Source organism: Hyla sarda, chromosome 2 (genome assembly GCF_029499605.1).
Source record: "Hyla sarda isolate aHylSar1 chromosome 2, aHylSar1.hap1, whole genome shotgun sequence".
Lineage (NCBI taxonomy): Eukaryota > Metazoa > Chordata > Amphibia > Anura > Hylidae > Hyla > Hyla sarda.
Window position 1 is genome coordinate 266,164,261 of NC_079190.1, and position 19,606 is coordinate 266,183,866.

The window sequence follows — 19,606 nt, forward strand, 5'->3', positions numbered from 1 at the left end:
CAGCTCCATTTATTTCTGAATGAGATGGCTACAGTATATATTGGCATCCCTTTTTTGACATGACAACGGACACCTATACTGCAGAAACGCAGTATGAATGGGGATTATTCATATAATGATGCCCTGAAAGCCAAAGGGGGCTCCTCTCCTTCTTGGTCCTACCAGGCGGTCAGGCAACCAGATATGGCCTAAGTAGGGGTACTGCCCAGACCGGGATGAACAGCGTGATAAAATATGGGGCGTACTTCCTCCATTTCAAAAGCGACTTACCAAAATGATGTTCCACAAAAAAAGAATTTGTGGGAAAAAAAGCTCATTTCTATTTTTTCCACTGACTTTGAAATAATTCTAGCAACAGAATAAGGGCTCAATGTGCTCACTTTTGCCCTAGGGGAATACTTTAGGGGGTGTAGTTTCAAAAATGGGGTCACTTCTGGGGGTGCTGTATTGTTCTGACAGCTAGAATGCTTTGCAAGATGAAGTGCGGCCCATAATTTGTATAATGATATCCTGAAAGCCAAATGGTGCTCCTATCCTTTTGGGTCCCACCATGTGGCCATGCAACCAAACATGGCCTAAGCGAGGGTATTTCCGAACACGGGACGAACAAAAAGGACTCAAAGTACTCACTTTTGGTCTAGATGAATACTTAAGGGGGTGTAGATTCCAAAATGGGGTCACTTGTGGGGGTTCTGTATGGTTCTGGCAGCTAAAACCCTTTGCAGGCATGAAGTGCGGCCTATAATCCATTCGGCCTAAAATGATGCCCTGAAAGCCCTACCACGCGGCCAAGGAACCAAATATGGCCTAAGCGGGGATATTTCAAAACACTGGCCGAGCAGCTTAATAAAATATAGGATGCATTTCCTGCAAGATCAGAAGTGATGTACAAAATATATGTCCCACAAATTATGCATTTGTGAAAAAATGCTAATTTCGAATTTTTAACACTGACTTTGTAATAATTCCTGCCAAAAAACTATGGTGTTAAAATACTCACTGTACCCCCTAGCGAATATCTTGAAGGACCTAGTTTTTAAATTGGGGTCATTTGGGGGGGGGGGGGGGGGTGTTCCTATGTTCTACAACCTTCGCATTTCTGCATACCTTGCATAGCACATAAAAAAAGATGTACTTTTCAAATTTTCAAAATTTTCAAAATTTCTAATTAAATTGTTAGGCTTCTAATTAATTTAAAATGTGAATTAAAAACAAAAAAAAAATGCTGTCAAAATAAAGTAGACATCTGAAAGTATAAGTTACATAAACTATTTGGACAGTAAGTATAAATATATGCAACCTATTAGTGTTAAAATAGCAAAAAATCTTAATTTGTTTTTAAATTTCATGATTTTTTGCATTGTAAAAAAAAAAAAAATACAAATGATATCGGCTTACTTTTACTAGGTACATGAAGGACAACTTGTGACAAAAAAACTATGTCAGAATTATCATGATTGGCAAAACGTTACCAGAGTTATTCTCTAATAAAGACAGACATCCCCGATTTGAAAAAACAGGCCTGGTCTTTCAGGGGCGTACAGGTTTATTTGTGCTGGTCCTTAAGGGGTTAAAATTGGCATCTTCTGACCCCTATAACTTTTTATTTTTCCATTTACGGTAATTTTTTGCGCCGTCGTCTTTAGTTTTCATCTGTACCATTTTTGTTTTGATGAAACTTTTTGATCGATTTTTATTATATGTATGGTAAATGAAGTGTCCAAAAATGCACAATTTTGGACTTTGGTATTTTTTTTACGTGTACGCCATCGAACGCCGCAGTACCACATATGATTATTTTTATTCTTTATTACATAATTTTATTTTAAAAAATAGGAAAAGGGGGGTGATTTAAACGTTTAATAGTGAAGGGGTTAATGAACTTTTAAAAAATTTACACTTTTTCTTTCTTTTTTTTAGCCCCCATAGGGGCTACAACATGCAATCTTCTGATTGCATACACTGTTCAATGCTATGCCATTGCACAGCATTGATCAGTGCAACCGGCGATCTGCTGCTCTAGCCTGCTGCGCAGGAATGGAACAATAGATCGCCGATCAGATGACGGAGAGGCAGGTGAGGACCCTCCCGTCATCCGGCAAGCTGATCAGGACATCGCGATTTTGTTGCAATAGTCCCGTTCAGCTCCGCTGAGCTGCCGGGATTCTTTTACTTTCGATTGAGACGCATTGATCAACTTTGATTGCAGTGTCTAAAGGGTTAAGGCATTCGATGTGGGTCCTGGCTGCCTGTAGCAAACAGGACCCACTGGGTTTAACCCGTTCTCTGCTGGTGAGAATGGTTTAAACCCCTTATATTGGACCAGGGCGTACAGTTACGTCATGAGTCCTTAAGGATCAGGGATGCTTCCCCAAGAGGTTGAAGGGGTACTCCGGTGGAAAACTTTTTTTTTTAAATCAACTGGTGCCAGGAAGTTAAAGGAGTACTCTGCTGCCCTGTGTCGGAAACTCCGCTCCCCAGCGGCCGGAAGTTTATTGTTCCGGACACTGTGTGCGGGCTTCCGTGTTCAGGGCCGCCCCTCGTGACGTCACACCCGCCCCCTTTGTGACGTCACGACCTATGGGAAGGGGGCGGACGTGATGTCACGAAGGGGGCGGGCGTGACGTCACGAGGGGCAGCCCTGGACACGGAACAGTAAACTTCCGGACGCTGGGGAGCGTAGCTTCCGACACAGGGCAGCGAAGTACCCCTTTAAACAGATTTGCAAATTACTTCTATTAAAAATCTTAATCCTTTCAGTACTTATTAGCTGCTGAATACTACACAGGAAATTATTTTCTTTTGGGAACACAGTGCTCTCTGCTGACATCTCTGTCCATTTTAGGAACTGCCCAGAGCAGCATATGTTTGAAATGGGGATTTTCTCCTACTCTGGACAGTTCTTAAAATGTACAGAGATGTCAGCAGAGAGCACTGTGCTTGTGATGTAAGCAGAGAGCTCTGTGTTCCAAAAAGCAGCTATCCAGCAGCTAATAAATACTGGAAGGATTAAGATTTTTTTTATAGAAGTAATTTACAAATCTGTTTAACTTTCTGGCACCAGTTGATTTAAAAAAAATAAAATAATAAAATAAAATAAGGTTTTCCACCTGAGTACCCCTTTAACTGTACTAAGTAAAGAAAAATCTATATTATTTTGTTTGCTTCAAAAATATAATTACAGCCATACTACAGCCATAATAATACATAATGCTGAAGGGCATAATACACTGTACTTTAATGCTAGTGAAGTGTATTGTATGAATGATCTCGGGATCGCTGTTAAAATTCCCCTTTATACAAAATTAAAGGCAAGGTTCAAACTGTGGAATTTCAAGCCAAAGTTTGAAGGCTGGTGAAAGCCCTCTTATGAAATAATAAAAAAAAATTTAAAAAGAGAAAAAATGTTTTAAAACCCCCCACAATAAAACCACTGACATTACCGTAAGCATACATTGTCTTTCAGAATAATGCCGAGAGGCATAAAACACTGTCATACTACTGCTCTCTATTAATATATGAGTTATCGAAAGATGGCTGCTTTAAGTCCCTTAATGGGAATAGTTAAAACTAACAAGAAGAAAAACATTTAATAAAATAATTAAAAAAAAAATAAAACTCCGCCTCCACAAAAACATTTCTCTAAAAATATTTTTGTATCAAATATAAAGTTAAGAAAAAATATATATAAATGCCCCAAAAAAACTTTATAACCCCATAAACTTTTAACAATAGCCATAACCATATGCTGCCTGTCAGCATAATGCCAAGAAGCATAATACACTGCACATCCTCATAGATGGCAATGGATTGTGCATAGTTTATGTTTAAACAAAGTAAAAAAATAAAAGACGAATGATTTATAAAACCATCAACCCCCACACCCACAAAAAAATATATTTATAAAAAAAATAGATATAAAAAAATAACCCCTCCCCCCCAAAAAAAAAATCCAACCCCCCCCTCGCATTAGCCATAACTAAACATTGGCTGTCAGCATAAGGCTGAAAGTCATAATATACTGCAGTATAATTCCAGTGCAGTGTATTATAGGATTAGTTTAGAAAGTACAAAGAAAAGAAACGGTCGATAAAATAATAAAAAATGATCATCAGTATAATGTTGGGAGGCATAAAACATTTAGTAAAATAATTCAACCCCCCCACCCCCCTTTCTAAATTAAAAGGCATACATTCCCATTACATAATTAACTGTTGTATATAATATACAAATTTTAGATAAAATATTTAATAATTTTTTTAAAATATACAATATATTTTAAGTTATACAAATTATCTAGATCCCAATGTGTTCCATCTGTTTTTTTTTTTTTTTTTTTTGTTCCATTTTCTTATGCTGTTTCATAATTCCAAATGAGATAAGTAGTTCTGGCCCTAGAGTGTTATGTATATTAGCGTCTGTAGCATGTATCAGGAACATGTTATCATACCTGTGTCTTTTTACAGGTGACTGATGCTCGGTGAGAAGGTGAACGCGACATATACTCTTGTTAGCTGCAAGAAAGGAACCACGAAACACATAATTAATATTTATATTAATTACTGATAACAATCAAGCTATATGTAAAATTTAGACCTGCAGAGATATTATAGTCTCTCCCTTGTAATGAAGATATATGTGTACAGAGGGGTGTAAAAGAGTGTACATGGGTGACAGGAGGCATAGGGGGTGACAGAGGGGTGTACATGGGTGACTGAGGGGTGATAGAGGAATGTACATGGGTGGCAGAGGAGTTCACATGGGTGACAGAGTGGTGTAGAGGGGTGACAGATGGGTGTAGAAGAGTGTACATGGGTGACAGAGGGGTGTAGAGGAGTGTACATGGGTGACTGAGGTGCATAGAGGAGTGTACATGGGTGACAGAGAGGTGAACATGGGTGACATAGGGGTGTACATGGGTGACAGAGGGGTGTAGATGAGTGTACATGGGTTGAAGAGGGCTGCAGAGGGGTGTACATAGGTGACAGAGGGATGATAGAGGGGTGTACATGGGTGGCAGAGGAGTGCACATGGGTGACAGAGTGGTGTAGAGGGGTGACAGATTGGTGTAGAAGAGTGTATATGGGTGACAGAGGGGTGTAGAGGAGTGTACATGGGTGACTGAGGAGCGTAGAGGAGTGTACAGTGATCCCTCAACTTATGATGGCCCCCGACATATGATCATTTCAACATATGATGGCCTCTCAGAGCCCATCGTATGTTGAAGGCAGCCTCGACATATGATGCTGCTGTGTGTCGGGGCCATCGTACAAACAGCTATCTGACAGCGCTGACAACTTCAGCAACTGACAGATAGTTGTTTAATGTGCCCCGTGTGCCCCGTTCTGCCTCCTGTTACTCACATGCTGTCCTGCTAGCTCACGGAGGCTTCCACTGTGAGCTCTGTGTAAGCCCTGCCCCCCCAGAGCAGCCATAGCCAATAGCCTGCAGCATCTTGCTGCAGGCATCCAATGAGCTGCTCCCCTTCCTTTCCTATAGAGCTGTAGTCGGCAGGATCGTAATGGAGGACATTCTGTCCCCCCCTGAAGGTATTTAAAGAACTGTACAGTACTGTATGCAATGTCACACATCACATACAATACATATACACACTATACACCCCATACATCAATGTTTCCCTATCAGTGTGCCTCCAGCTGTTGCAAAACCATAACTCCCAGCATGCCCAGACAGTCAATGGCTATACATGCATGCTGGGAGTTGTAGTTGTGCAACAGCTGGAGGCACCCTGGTTTGTTAAACACTCCCCATACACTCCACATACAATGATCATCCCAGAACCAATTAGCAGTTTCCCATAGAGATATGTATTCAACATACAATGGTTCCGAGGTCCCAGAACCAATTACCATTTTTACATAGACATATGTACTCGACATATGATGGTTTCAACATATGATGGTTCTCCTGGAACCAATTAATATCATATGTTGAGGGACCACTGTACATGGGTGACATAGGGGTGTACATGGGTGACAGAGGGGTGTAAATGAGTGTACATGGGTTGCAGAGGGGTGCAGAGGGGTGTACATAGGTGACAGAGGGGTGATAGAGGGGTGTACATGGGTGGCAGATGAGTGAACATGGGTGACAGAGTGATGTAGAGGGGTGACAGATGGGTTTAGAAGAGTGTACATGGGTGACAGAGGGGTGTAGAGGAGTGTACATTGGTGACAGAGGGTTGTAGAGGAGTATACATGGGTGACAGAGGGGTGTAGAGGAGTGTACAAGGGTTGCAGAGGAGTGCAGATGGGTTTACATGGGTGACAGAGGGATGTAGAAGAGTGTACATGGGTGATAGGGGGTCGCAGGGGGTGCCAGAGGGGTGACAGATGGGTGTAGAGGAGTGTACATGGGTGACAGAGGGGTGTAGAGGAGTGTACATGGGTTGAAGAGGGGTGCAGAGGGGTGTACATAGGTGACAGAGGGGTGATAGAGGGGTGTACATGGGTGGCAGAGGAGTGCACATGGGTGACAGAGATGGATGTAGAAGAGTGTACATGGGTGAAAGAGGAGTGTACATGGGTGGCAGAGGAGTGCACATGGGTGACAGAGTGGTGTAGATGGGTGACAGATGGGTGTATATGAGTGTACATGGGTGACACAGGGGTGTAGAGGAGTGCACATGGGTGACTAAGGGGCGTAGAGGAGTGTACACGGGTGACAGAGGGGTGTACATGGGTGACATAGGGGTGTACACGGGTGACAGAGGGGTGTAGATGAGTGTACATGGGTTGCAGAGGGGTGCAGAGTGGTGTACATAGGTGACAGAGGGGTGTAGAGGGGTGACAGATGGGTGTAGAAGAGTGTACATGGGTGACAGAGGGGTGTAGAGGAGTGTACATGGGTGACAGAGGAGTGTAGAGGAGTGTACAAGGGTTGCAGAGAAGCGTAGATGAGTGTACATGGGTGATGGAGGAGCATAGAGGAGTGTACATGGGTAACAGTGGAGTGTAGAAGAATGTACATGAGTGACAGAGGAGTGTACATGGGTAACAGAAGGGTGTAGAGGAGTGTACATGGGTGGGCAGAGGGGTGTAGAGGAGTGTACATGGGTGATAAATAAGTGTACATGCGTGGCAGAGGGGTGTAAAAGAGTGTACATGGGTGACAGGAGGCATAGGGGGTGACAGAGGGGTGTACATGGGTGACTGAGGGGTGATAGAGGAATGTACATGGGTGGCAGAGGAGTTCACATGGGTGACAGAGTGGTGTAGAGGGGTGACAGATGGGTGTAGAAGAGTGTACATGGGTGACAGAGGGGTGTAGAGGAGTGTACATGGGTGACTGAGGTGCATAGAGGAGTGTACATGGGTGACAGAGAGGTGAACATGGGTGACATAGGGGTGTACATGGGTGACAGAGGGGTGTAGATGAGTGTACATGGGTTGAAGAGGGCTGCAGAGGGGTGTACATAGGTGACAGAGGGATGATAGAGGGGTGTACATGGGTGGCAGAGGAGTGCACATGGGTGACAGAGTGGTGTAGAGGGGTGACAGATGGGTGTAGAAGAGTGTATATGGGTGACAGAGGGGTGTAGAGGAGTGTACATGGGTGACTGAGGAGCGTAGAGGAGTGTACAGTGATCCCTCGACTTATGATGGCCCCCGACATATGATAATTTCAACATATGATGGCCTCTTAGAGCCCATCGTATGTTGAAGGCAGCCTCGACATATGATGCTGCTGTGTGTCGGGGCCATCGTACAAACAGCTATCTGACAGCGCTGACAACTTCAGCAACTGACAGATAGTTGTTTAATGTGCCCCGTGTGCCCCGTTCTGCCTCCTGTTACTCACATGCTGTCCTGCTAGCTCACGGAGGCTTCCACTGTGAGCTCTGTGTAAGCCCCGCCCCCCCAGAGCAGCCATAGCCAATAGCCTGCAGCATCTTGCTGCAGGCATCCAATGAGCTGCTCCCCTTCCTTTCCTATAGAGCTGTAGTCGGCAGGATCGTAATGGAGGACATTCTGTCCCCCCCTGAAGGTATTTAAAGAACTGTACAGTACTGTATGCAATGTCACACATCACATACAATACATATACACACTATACACCCCATACATCAATGTTTCCCTATCAGTGTGCCTCCAGCTGTTGCAAAACTATAACTCCCAGCATGCCCAGACAGTCAATGGCTGTACATGCATGCTGGGAGTTGTAGTTGTGCAACAGCTGGAGGCACCCTGGTTTGTTAAACACTCCCCATACATTCCACATACAATGGTCATCCCAGAACCAATTAGCAGTTTCCCATAGAGATATGTATTCAACATACAATGGTTCCGAGGTCCCAGAACCAATTACCATTTTTACATAGACATATGTACTCGACATATGATGGTTTCAACATATGATGGTTCTCCTGGAACCAATTAATATCATATGTTGAGGGACCACTGTACATGGGTGACAGAGGGGTGTACATGGGTGACATAGGGGTGTACATGGGTGACAGAGGGGTGTAAATGAGTGTGCATGGGTTGCAGAGGGGTGCAGAGGGGTGTACATAGGTGACAGAGGGGTGATAGAGGGGTGTACATGGGTGGCAGATGAGTGAACATGGGTGACAGAGTGATGTAGAGGGGTGACAGATGGGTTTAGAAGAGTGCACATGGGTGACAGAGGGGTGTAGAGGAGTGTACATTGGTGACAGAGGGTTGTAGAGGAGTATACATGGGTGACAGAGGGGTGTAGAGGAGTGTACAAGGGTTGCAGAGGAGTGCAGATGGGTTTACATGGGTGACAGAGGGATGTAGAAGAGTGTACATGGGTGATATGGGGTCGCAGGGGGTGCCAGAGGGGTGACAGATGGGTGTAGAGGAGTGTACATGGGTGACAGAGGGGTGTAGAGGAGTGTACAAGGGTTGCAGAGGAGTGCAGAGGGGTTTACATGGGTGATAGAGGGATGTAGAGGCGTGTACATGGCTGATATGGGGTCGCAGGGGGTGTCAGAGGGGAGACAGAGGGGTGTAGAGGAGTGTACATTAGTGACAGAGGGGTGTAGAGGAGTGTACATGGGTGACAGAGGGGTGTACATGGGTGACAGAGGGGTATGGAGGAGTGTACATGGGCGACAGATGGGTGTACATGGGTGACAGAGGGGTGTAGAGGAGTGTACATGGGTGACAGATGGGTGTACATGGGTGACAGAGGGGTGTAAATGAGTGTATATGGGTGACAGAAGGATGTAGAGGAGTGTACATGGGAGACAGTGGGGTGTAGAGGAGTGTACAAGGGTTGCAGAGGGGTTTAGAGGAGTGTACATGGATGACAGAGGGGTGTAGAGGAGTGTACAAGGGTTGCAGAGGGGTGCAGAGGAGTTTACATGGGTGACAGAGGGGTGTAGAGGAGTGTACATGGGTGATAGGGGGTCGTAGGGGGTGCTAGAGGGGTGTAGGGGTGATAGATGGGTGTACCTGGGTGACAGAGGGGTATAGAGGAGTGTACATGGGTGACAGAGGGGTTTAGAGGAGTGTACATGGGTGACAGAGGGGTTTAGAGGAGTGTACATGGGTGACAGAGGGGTGTAGAGGAGTGTACAAGGGTTGCAGAGGAGTGCAGAGGGGTTTACATGGGTGACAGAGGGGTGTAGAGGAGTGTACATGGGTGATAGGGGGTCGTAGGGGGTGCTAGAGGGGTGTAGGGGTGACAGATGGGTGTAGAGGGGTGTACATGGGTGACAGAGGAGTGTAGAGGAGTGTACATGGGTGAAAGAGGGGTGTAGAGGAGTGTACATGGGTGACAGAGGGGTGTAGAGGAGTGAACATGGGTGGCAGAGTGGTGTAGAGTAGTGTACATGGGTGAAAGGGGGGCGTAGGGCGTGACAGAGGGGTGTAGGGGTGATAGAGGGGTGTACATGGGTGACAGAGGGGAGTTGGGGGTGTAGAGGAGTGTACATGGGTGGCAGAGGAGCGTAGAGGCATGTGCCTGGTAAACAGAGGGGTGTAGAGGGGTGTACATGGGTGGCAGAGGAGCGTAGAGGAGTGTACATGGGTGATAGAGGAGCGTAGAGGAGTGTACATGGGTAACAGAGTAGTGTAGAGGAGTGTACATGGGTGACAGAGGGGTGTAGAGGGGTGTACATGGGTGGCAGAGGAGCGTAGAGGAGTGTACATGGGTAACAGAGGAGTGTAGAGGAGTGTACATGGGTGGCAGAGGGGTGTAGAGGAGTGTACATGGGTGATAAATAAGTGTACATGAGTGACCGAGGGGTGTAGAAGAGTGTACATGGGTGACAGGAGGCATAGGGGGTGACATAGGGGTGTACAAGGGTGACATAGGGGTGATAGAGGAGTGTACATGGGTGGCAGAGGGCATAGGAGTGCACATGGGTGACAGAGTGGTGTAGAGGGGTGACAGATGGGTGTAGAAAAGTGTACATGGGTGACAGAGGGGTGTAGAGGAGTGTACATGGGTGACAGAGGGGTGTACACGGGTGACATAGGGGTGTACATGGGTGACAGAGGGGTGTAGATGAGTGTACATGGGTTGCAGAGGGGTGTACACAGGTGACATAGGGGTGTACATGGGTGACAGAGGGGTGTAGAAGAGTGTACAAGGGTTGCAGAGGGGTGCAGAGGGGTTTACATGGGTGACAGAGGGGTGTAAAGGAGTGTACATGGGTGATAGGGGTCACAGGGGGTGCCAGAGGGGTGTAGGGGTGACAGATGGGTGTAGAGGAGTGTACATGGGTGACAGAGGGGTATAGAGGAGTGTACATGGGTGACAGAGGGGTGTAGAAAAGTGTACATGGGTGACAGAGGGGTATAGAGGAGTGTACATGGGTGACAGAGGGGTGTAGAGGAGTGCACATGAGTGACAGAGGGGTGTACATGGGTGACAGAGGGGTATAGAGGAGTGTAAATGGGTGACAGAGGGGTGTAGAGGAGTGTACATGGGTGACAGAGGGTTGTAGAGGAGGGTACAAGGGTTGCAGAGGGATTTACATGGGTGACAGAGGAGTGAAGAGGAGTGTACATGGGTGACAGATGGGTGTACATCGGTGACAGAGGGGTATAGAGGAGTGTACATGGGTGACAGAGGGGTGTAGAGGAGTGTACATGAGTGACAGAGGGGTGTAGAGGAGTGTACATGGGTGACAGAGGGGTGTAGAGGAGTGTACATGGGTGACAGAGGAATGTAGAGGAGTGTACAAGAGTTGCAGAGGGGTGCAGAGGGGTTTACATGGGTGACAGAGGGGTGTAAAGGAGTGTACATGGGTGATAGGTGGGTGTAGAAGAGTGCACATGGGTGACAGTGGGGTGTAGGGGGTGACAGAGGGGTGATCTCCAAACTGTGGCCCTCCAGATGTTGCAAAACTACAACTCCCAGGATGCCCAGACAGAAAATGGCTGTCTGGGCATGCTGGAAGTTGTACTTTTGCAAGATCTGGAGGCCACTGCACAACTGTGGCCCTCCAGGTATTGCAGGCACTCATGAGAATCGCCGCCGGTTGCAACACACCTGCTCCGGTTGCAACACACCTGCTCCGGTTGCATCACGCCTGCTCCCGCCGCATCTCTGCTGCTGCCACTCAGGACCACCCCAGTCGTTTTCACAGGATGCTTGCTGAACGATTTCAGCAGGCATCCCGTTGTGTTCATGGCCCTGTTACCGGCGGTGAATGGAAACGCTGAGAGCTTACAGGTTCCCTGTTGGTCCTTAACCCCTTAAGGACTCAGGATTTTTCAGTTTTTGCACTTTCGTTTTTTCCTCCTTACCTTTTAAAAATCATAACCCTTTCAATTTTCCACCTAAAAATCCATATTATGGCTTATTTGGGGGCTTCCGTTTCTATGCAGTGCATATTTCGGTAAAAATTACACCTTATCATTATTCTGTAGGTCCATACGGTTAAAATGATACCCTACTTATATAGGTTTCATTTTGTCGCATTTCTGGAAAAAATCATAACTACATGCAGGAAAATTTATACGTTTAAAAATGTCATCTTCTGACCCCTATAACTTTTTTATTTTTCCACGTACAGGGCGGTATGAGGACTCATTTTTTGCGCCGTGATCTGAAGTTTTTATCGGTATGATTTTTGTTGTGATCGGACTTTTTGATCACTTTTTATTCATTTTTTAATGGTATAAAAAGTGGCCAAAAATGCTTTTTTTTTTACTTTTGAATTTTTTTGCGTGTACGCCATTGACCGTGCGGTTTAATTAATTATATATTTTTATAGTTCGAACATTTACGCACACGGCGATACCACATATGTTTCTTTTTATTTTTTTTTACACTGTTTTATTTTTTTTATGGGAAAAGGGGGGTGATTCAAACTTTTATTAGGGAAGGGGTTAAATGACCTTTATTAACACTTTTTTTTAACTTTTTTTTTTAAGTGTTATAGCTCCCATAGGGACCTATAACACTGCACACACTGATCTCTCATTCTGATCACAGGCGTGTATTAACACGCCTGTGATCAGTGTTATCGGCGCTGGACTGCTCCTGCTTGGATCTCAGGCACGGAGCAGTCATTCGCCGATCGGACACCGAGGAGGCAGGTAAGGGCCCTCCCGGTGTTATGTAAGCTGTTCTGGACACCGCGATTTCACTGTGGCGGTCCCGAACAGCCCGACTGAGCAGCCGGGTCACTTTCACTTTCACTTTAGAAGCGGCGGTCAGCTTTGACCACCGCTACTAAAGAGTTAATACCGCACATCGCCGCGATCGGCGATGTGTGGTATTAGCTGCGGGTCCCGGCCGTTGATGAGCGCCGGGACTGACGCGATATGATGCGGGATCGCGGCGCTATCCCGCTTCATATCGCGGGAGTCGGCGCAGGACGTAAATATACGTCCTGCGTCGTTAAGGGGTTGAAGGGGTACTACCGTGGAAAACTTTTTTTTTTTTAAATCAACTGGTGCCAGAAAGTTAAACAGATTTGTAGATCACTTCTATTAAAAAATCCTTCTAGTACTTTTTAGGGGCTGTATACTAAAGAGAAATCCAAAAAAGTAATGCATTTCCTCTGATGTCATGACAACAGTGCTTTCTGCTGACCTCTGCTGTCCATTTTAGGAACTGTCCAGAGCAGGAGAAAATCTCCATAGCAAACACATGCTGCTCTGGACAGTTCCTAAAATGCACAGCAGAGGTCAGCAGAGAGCACTGTGGTCATGACATCAGAGGAAATGCATTTCTTTTTTGGATTTCTCTTTAGTATACAGCCCCTAAAAAGTACTGGAAGGATTACGATTTTTTTAATAGAAGTGATTTACAAATCTGTTTAACTTTCTGGCACCAGTTGATTTAAAAAAAAAAAGTTTTCCACGGGAGTACCCCTTTAACCCCTTAAGGACCCAGGACGTACTAGAACGTCCTGGCACCCTGGGCTTTAAGGACCCAGGACGTACTAGTACGTCCTGGTGTTTCTCCGGTCTCTGCCGCGCCCCGGGCAGAGATCGGAAGCGGATGCCTGCTGAAATGCTTCAGCAGGCATCCAGGGCAAACGCCGAGGGGGGCCATGTAGGCCCCCCATGTCGGCGATCGCCGCAAATCGCAAGGGAAATCGCCCTTGCGATCTGCGGCGATACCGGGCTGATCGGGTCTCTGGGACCCGACCGCCCGGTAATTTCGCATGATCCCGGCTGTCACAGACAGCCAGGACCATGCTAACGTATAGGAGCGAGGTGGCAAGCCTGCCACCTCCTCCTATACCCTGCGATCTGTCGGTTAGTTAACCGACCAATCGCAGGAGGGGGGGCGGTTACTTCCTCCCGTCCTGCCCGGCCCCTGGAAGTCCGGAGAGGACGGGAGGAAGACCGGAGGATGAGGCGGGGGACGGGGGAGTGCTGGGGACCGGCCCCGGTACTTACCTCGTCCCTGAAGACCCGGATCCCGGCGATGAAGACGGCGGCGGCGGCGACAGGTGAGTAGATCTTCAGCCGCGATCGGGCCCTTTACAGCAATGCACGTCGCCGTAAAGCGACATGCATTGCTGTAATGGGACCATGTAAACTACAACTCCCAGCATGCCCAGACAGCCCTTGGCGTCTGGGCATGCTGGGAGTTGCAGTTTTGCAACATCTGGAGGTCCACAGTTTGGAGACCACTGTGCCCTTCCAGATGTTGCAAAACTACACATCATCAGCATGCCCTTACTGTCCAGGCATGCTGGGAGTTGTAGTTCTGTAACATCTGGCCCTTCAGATGTTGCAGAACTACAACTCCCAGCATGCCTGGACAGTTTTGGCATACTGGGAGTTGTAGTTTTGCAACATCTGGAGGGCTGCAGCTTGGACACCACTACACAGTGGTCCCCAAACTGTTCTCCTCCAGCTGTTGCGTAACCACTACTCCCAATATGCCCTTCGGCTGCGTGGGCATGCTGGGAGTTGTGGTTTTGCAACAACTGGAGGCACACTGGTTGGGAAACATTGTCTGTTTCCTAACTCAGTGTTTCCCAACCCGTGTGCCTCCAGCTGTTGCAAAACTATAACTGCCAGCATGCACTGATAGACTGTGCATGCTGGGAGTTGTAGTTTTGCACCAGCTGGAGGTCCCCCCCTTGTGAATGTACAGGGTACATTCACATGGGCAGGGGGCTTACAGTGAGTATCAGGCTGCAAGTTTGCGATGCAGCAAATTTTGCGCGGCAGCTCAAACTCGTAGCGGGAAACTCGTTGTAATCCCCCGCCCGTGTGACTGTACCCTAAAAACACTACACTACGCTAACACAAAATAAAATAAAAAGTAAAAAACACTACATAAACACATACCCCTACACAGCCCCCCTCCCCTCCCCAATAAAAATGAAAATGTCTGGTACGCCACTGTTTCCAAAATGGAGCCTCCAGCTGTTGCAAAACAACAACTCCCAGTATTGCCGGACAGCCGTTTACTGTCCAGGCATGCTGGGAGTTTTGCAACAGCTGGAGGCACCCTGTTTGGGAATCACTGGCGTAGAATACCCCTATGTCCACCCCAATGCAAATCCCTAATTCAGGCCTCAAATGCACATGGCGCTCTCACTTCGGAGCCCTGTCGTATTTCAAGGCAACAGTTTAGGGTCACATATGGGGTATCTCCGTACTCGGCAGAAATTGCCTAACAAATTTTGGGGGGCTTTTTCTCCTTTCACCCCTTATGAAAAGGGGAAGTTGGGGTCTACACCAGCATGTTGGTGTAAAAAAAAAAAATTTTTACACTAACATGCTGGTGTTGCCCCATACTTTTCATTTTGACAAGAGGTAAAGGGGAAAAAAGCCCCCCAAAATTTGTAATGCAATTTCTCCCGACTACAGAGATACCCCATATGTGGGCGTAAAGTGTTCTGGGGGCGCACAACAAGGCCCAGAAGGGAGAGTGCGCCATGTACATTTGAGGTGATTTGCACAGGGGTGGCTGATTGTTACAGCGGTTTTGACAAATGCAAAAAAGAAAAAAAAAACACATGTGACCCCATTTCGGAAACTACACCCCTCACGGAATGTAATGAGGGGTGCAGTGAGAATTTACACCCCACAGGTGTCTGATGGATCTTTGGAACAATGGGCTGTGCAAATAAAATATTTTGTACAGCCCACTGTTCCAAAGATCTGACAGACACCAGTGGGGGGTAAATGCTCACTGTACCCCTTGTTACGTTCCTCAAGGGGTCTAGTTTCCAAAATGGTATGCCATGTGGATATTTTTTTGCTGTCCTGGCACCATAGGGGCTTCCTAAATGCGACATGCCCCCGAGCAAAATTTGCTCTCAAAAAGCCAAACATGACTCCTTCTCTTCTGAGCATTGTAGTTCGCCCGTAGTGCACTTCATGCCAACTTATGGGGTACCTCCATACTCAGAAGAGATGGGGTTACAAATTTTGGGGGGTATTTTCTGCTATTAACCCTTGCAAAAATGTGAAATTTGGGGGGAAACACACATTTTAGTGAAATTTTTTTATTTTTTTTTTACATGCAAAAGTCGTGAAACACCTGTGGGGTATTAAGGCTCACTTAATTCCTTGTTACGTTCCTCATGGGGTCTAGTTTCCAAAATGGTATGGCATGTTTTTTTTTTTGCTGTTCTGGCACCATAGGGGCTTCCTAAATGCAACATGCCCCCCAAAAACCATTTCTGAAAAACGTACTCTCCAAAATCCCCTTGTCGCTCCTTCGCTTCTGAGCCCTCTACTGCGCCCACCGAACACTTTACATAGACATATGAGGTATGTGCTTACTCGAGAGAAATTGGGCTACAAATACAAGTATAAATTTTCTCCTTTTACCCCTTGTAAAAATTCAAAAATTGGTTCTACAAGAAAATGCAAGTGTAAAAAATGAAGATTGTGAATTTTATCCTTCACTTTGCTGCTATTCCTGTGAAACACCTAAAGGGTTAAAACGCTGACTGAATGTCATTTTGAATACTTTGGGGGGTGCGGTTTTTATAATGGGGTCATTTGTGGGGTATTTCTAATATGAAGACCCTTCAAATCCACTTCAAACCTGAACTGGTCCCTGAAAAATAGTGAGTTTGAAAATTTTGTGAAAAATTGGAAAATTGCTGCTGAACTTTGAAGCCCTCTGGTGTCTTCCAAAAGTAAAAACACGTCAATTTTATGATGCAAACATAAAGTAGACATATTGTATATGTGAATAAAATAAAATAAATATTTGGAATATCCATTTTCCTTACAAGCAGAGAGCTTCAAAGTTAGAAAAATGCTAAATTTTCAAATTTTTCATCAAATTTTGGGATTTTTCACCAAGAAAGGATGCAAGTTACCACAAAATTTTACCACTATGTTAAAGTAGAATATGTCACGAAAAAACAATCTCGGAATCAGATTGATAAGTAAAAGCATCCCAGAGTTATTAATGTTTAAAGTGACAGTGGTCAGATGTTCAAAAAATGGCCGGGTCCTAAGGTGTAAAATGGCTGGGTCCTTAAGGGGTTAAGTACCCGGACGCGAGGGCGTCCTGGTGGGGTCAACACTAGTGCAGTGTTTTATAGAAGCAATCAGAAGATTCCTTTTCCACAGATGGCAATGTATTCTGCATGGTTCCCATCTAAAAAAAAAAAGTAAAAAATAAACAATTTGTAAAATGATTAACCTCCACCCCACACTCTACAAAAAATATTTATTAAAAATCAAAATATATAAAAAATGACCCCAAAAAAAAACAACACCCCCCCCCCCCTCATATTAGCCATAACTAAACATATACTGCACTATAATACTAGTGTAGTGTATTATGGGAGCGATCAGAAGATCGCTGGTGAAAGCTCTTTTATGGGATTTAAGTACTTACTCCCTTAAAGGGGTACTCTGTTGGTGTGGGGCGCGCGGAGAGGCTCTGATGGAGACGGATGTGTAGTGGGTCTGCACCGACTTCATAAGGCCTTTTTACCTGCTTCCCGGCCGCTGAAACTCTGCACACCTGATGGGGAGAACCTCTAAGCACTCCAAGAAGCGACTCGCCTCTACCGAGCTGCCGCCCGAACCCAACACTGGGATCTTCCATTACCTCCAATGACTAGGGCCTACCTCAGCTCCCCAGGCCGGCCTAACAGCTTCCTCCCGTGGACTCTCCACACATTCCTGCAGCGCTGCTCATGTGGGGATCGCTGCCACTCGTGCCGCCGGACCTCCTGCTCTTCTCCCGCAGGCTCCCTTTGCACTGGACATATGGGTGGGGCTCTGCCACTCCTAAACCGCGGCCGCCATCTTGGGAGTGCACTGCCCCAGCCTCCAGCCCAGACTCAGGCTGCCCTGCTACATCTTTCTGTGGGGCCTCCCCCTCTCCTCCTGCCTGGACACTGCCAGTCTCTCTGCCGGCCTCCCCAGACGTACAGAGGTACGTACTGAGTTGGGATCTGACTCTCCCTGCACCGACCCCCTGGATCCCTCTTTATGGCTGCAGTGGAGGCCATTTTGAGCCAAGGTGACGGACAGATCCTCAGCTTCTTCTGCACACATGTTGGTGGCTCCTGTATCTCCATCTCTGAGGCAGCCTCCTTGGTCCCTGGCCCTTGGCCCTACAGTGGACTCTCCATCCCCCCTTGGACTGTCTCCCAGTAGCCTGTCTGTTGCACCTGGGATAATTGCGGCCCCTCATACTGACCTCTCACCTATGGCTACTCCACCCTTGCTGCAGACTTCATCCACCTGACCTCAGCCTCCTAAAATGCCTTCTTCTGCCCCATCAAATGCTGGGGCTCCTCTCTTTACCTCGCAGAATGGAACGCTCTCTCTGACTCTGAGCTGGACTGTTCCTCTATTCCGACTCCATCTCCTGCTCCTCATGATTGAAGTCAGCTACTTTCCCAGATTTCCACTAAGGAGGACTATAGCTCTCTGATTTCCAAAGTTAAGGATACATGTTGAGCGGAGATCTCTTCCCTCCGGCAAGATCTGCAGCACGTCTGTTGAGGGGCTGGAGGATGCCCATGACTCCACTAGAGCCTACATCTCCCAACTGCATGCTACCATATCTTCACAGTTTGCTTTTCTCTCTGATCTCCATAATCATGTGGAGGACCTGGATAACAGTGGTGGGCGGTATAATATCCCTGTCTGTGGCCTTCCTGAGGCTACTCGGGACAAGGACCTGCAGGCCACTCTGTAAGCCATCTTCAATCTTATCCTCGGTGAGCCTTCCTCTCACAGGATCAAGTTGGATAGAGCCCACCGGGCACTCTGCCCTAAGTCCTCAACGGGGTTGCCTAGGGATGTCATTTGCTGTGTTACTGACTTCCAGCAGAAAGAGGCTCTGCCTGCAATCTTAAAGGAAAACTGTCACATATTTTCTCCCGCACTATCCACAGGTACTGGTGGATAGTGCGGGAGATGCTGATTAAAACAAGCCCTACCTTGGTCTGATCCGCTCCGCCGTTCGCCCGCAATTGTAGTTTTAATCTCTGTGTATTTCCTACTGTAACTGGCAAGGGCTTCTGCGGGCTAACTGACACTGACGTCAGCGCCGCTCATGAATATTCATCCCCCCTCCCTCCTGTTCTCCCTCTCTTCGCCGCTCCTAACCTAACCTATTCATGAGCGGTGCTGACGTCAGTGTCAGTTAGCCCACAGAAGCCCCGCCCTTGCCAGTTACAGCAGGATATACACAGAGATTAAAACTACAATTGCGGGCGAACGGCGGCACGGATCAGACCAAGGTAGGGCTTGTTTTAATCAGCATCTCCCGCACTATCCACCAGTACCTGTTGATAGTGCGGGAGAAAATATGTGACAGTTTTCCTTTAAGAACTTTGAGTTTGATGGTTCACCCATTCAGCTTTACCAAGATTTATCCTGGATCACCTTACGTAAGCATAGGATGCCTCATCCTGTTTTGACCATGCTCCGAGACCACCAGGCCTCCTATTGATGGAACTTTCCTTTTGCCTTCCAGACTCGTAGGGATGGACACTCTGCTGTGCTCCGGGCATTCTCTGATCTTGAGGACTTTTTGCTCCACGTTTGATGCCCGTGTCCCCCTTGGACTGGGGCCTTGTTTCCCCCCCTCCCCCCCCCCGGTCTGGCAGCTGGTGCACAACCATAGACCTGGTGCAAAACGACAGCCTGCCTCTCCTGGTCTGCGTGGACTGTCCTCCCATCTGCCTTGAGGGTGCATTATGTCT

The 19,606-nt window shown here is 46.9% G+C and overlaps 1 long non-coding RNA gene across 1 annotated transcript in view; it reads right to left on the bottom strand.

Annotated features, from left to right (window-relative positions):
• LOC130356083 (uncharacterized) overlaps positions 1 to 19,606 on the bottom strand; it is a 37,751-nt gene that overhangs the window by 3,069 nt on the left and 15,076 nt on the right. Inside the window, exon 2 of the long non-coding RNA XR_008888772.1 lies at positions 4,451 to 4,514. This is a non-coding gene — a long non-coding RNA (uncharacterized LOC130356083). The remainder of the gene's footprint in view (positions 1 to 4,450; positions 4,515 to 19,606) is intronic.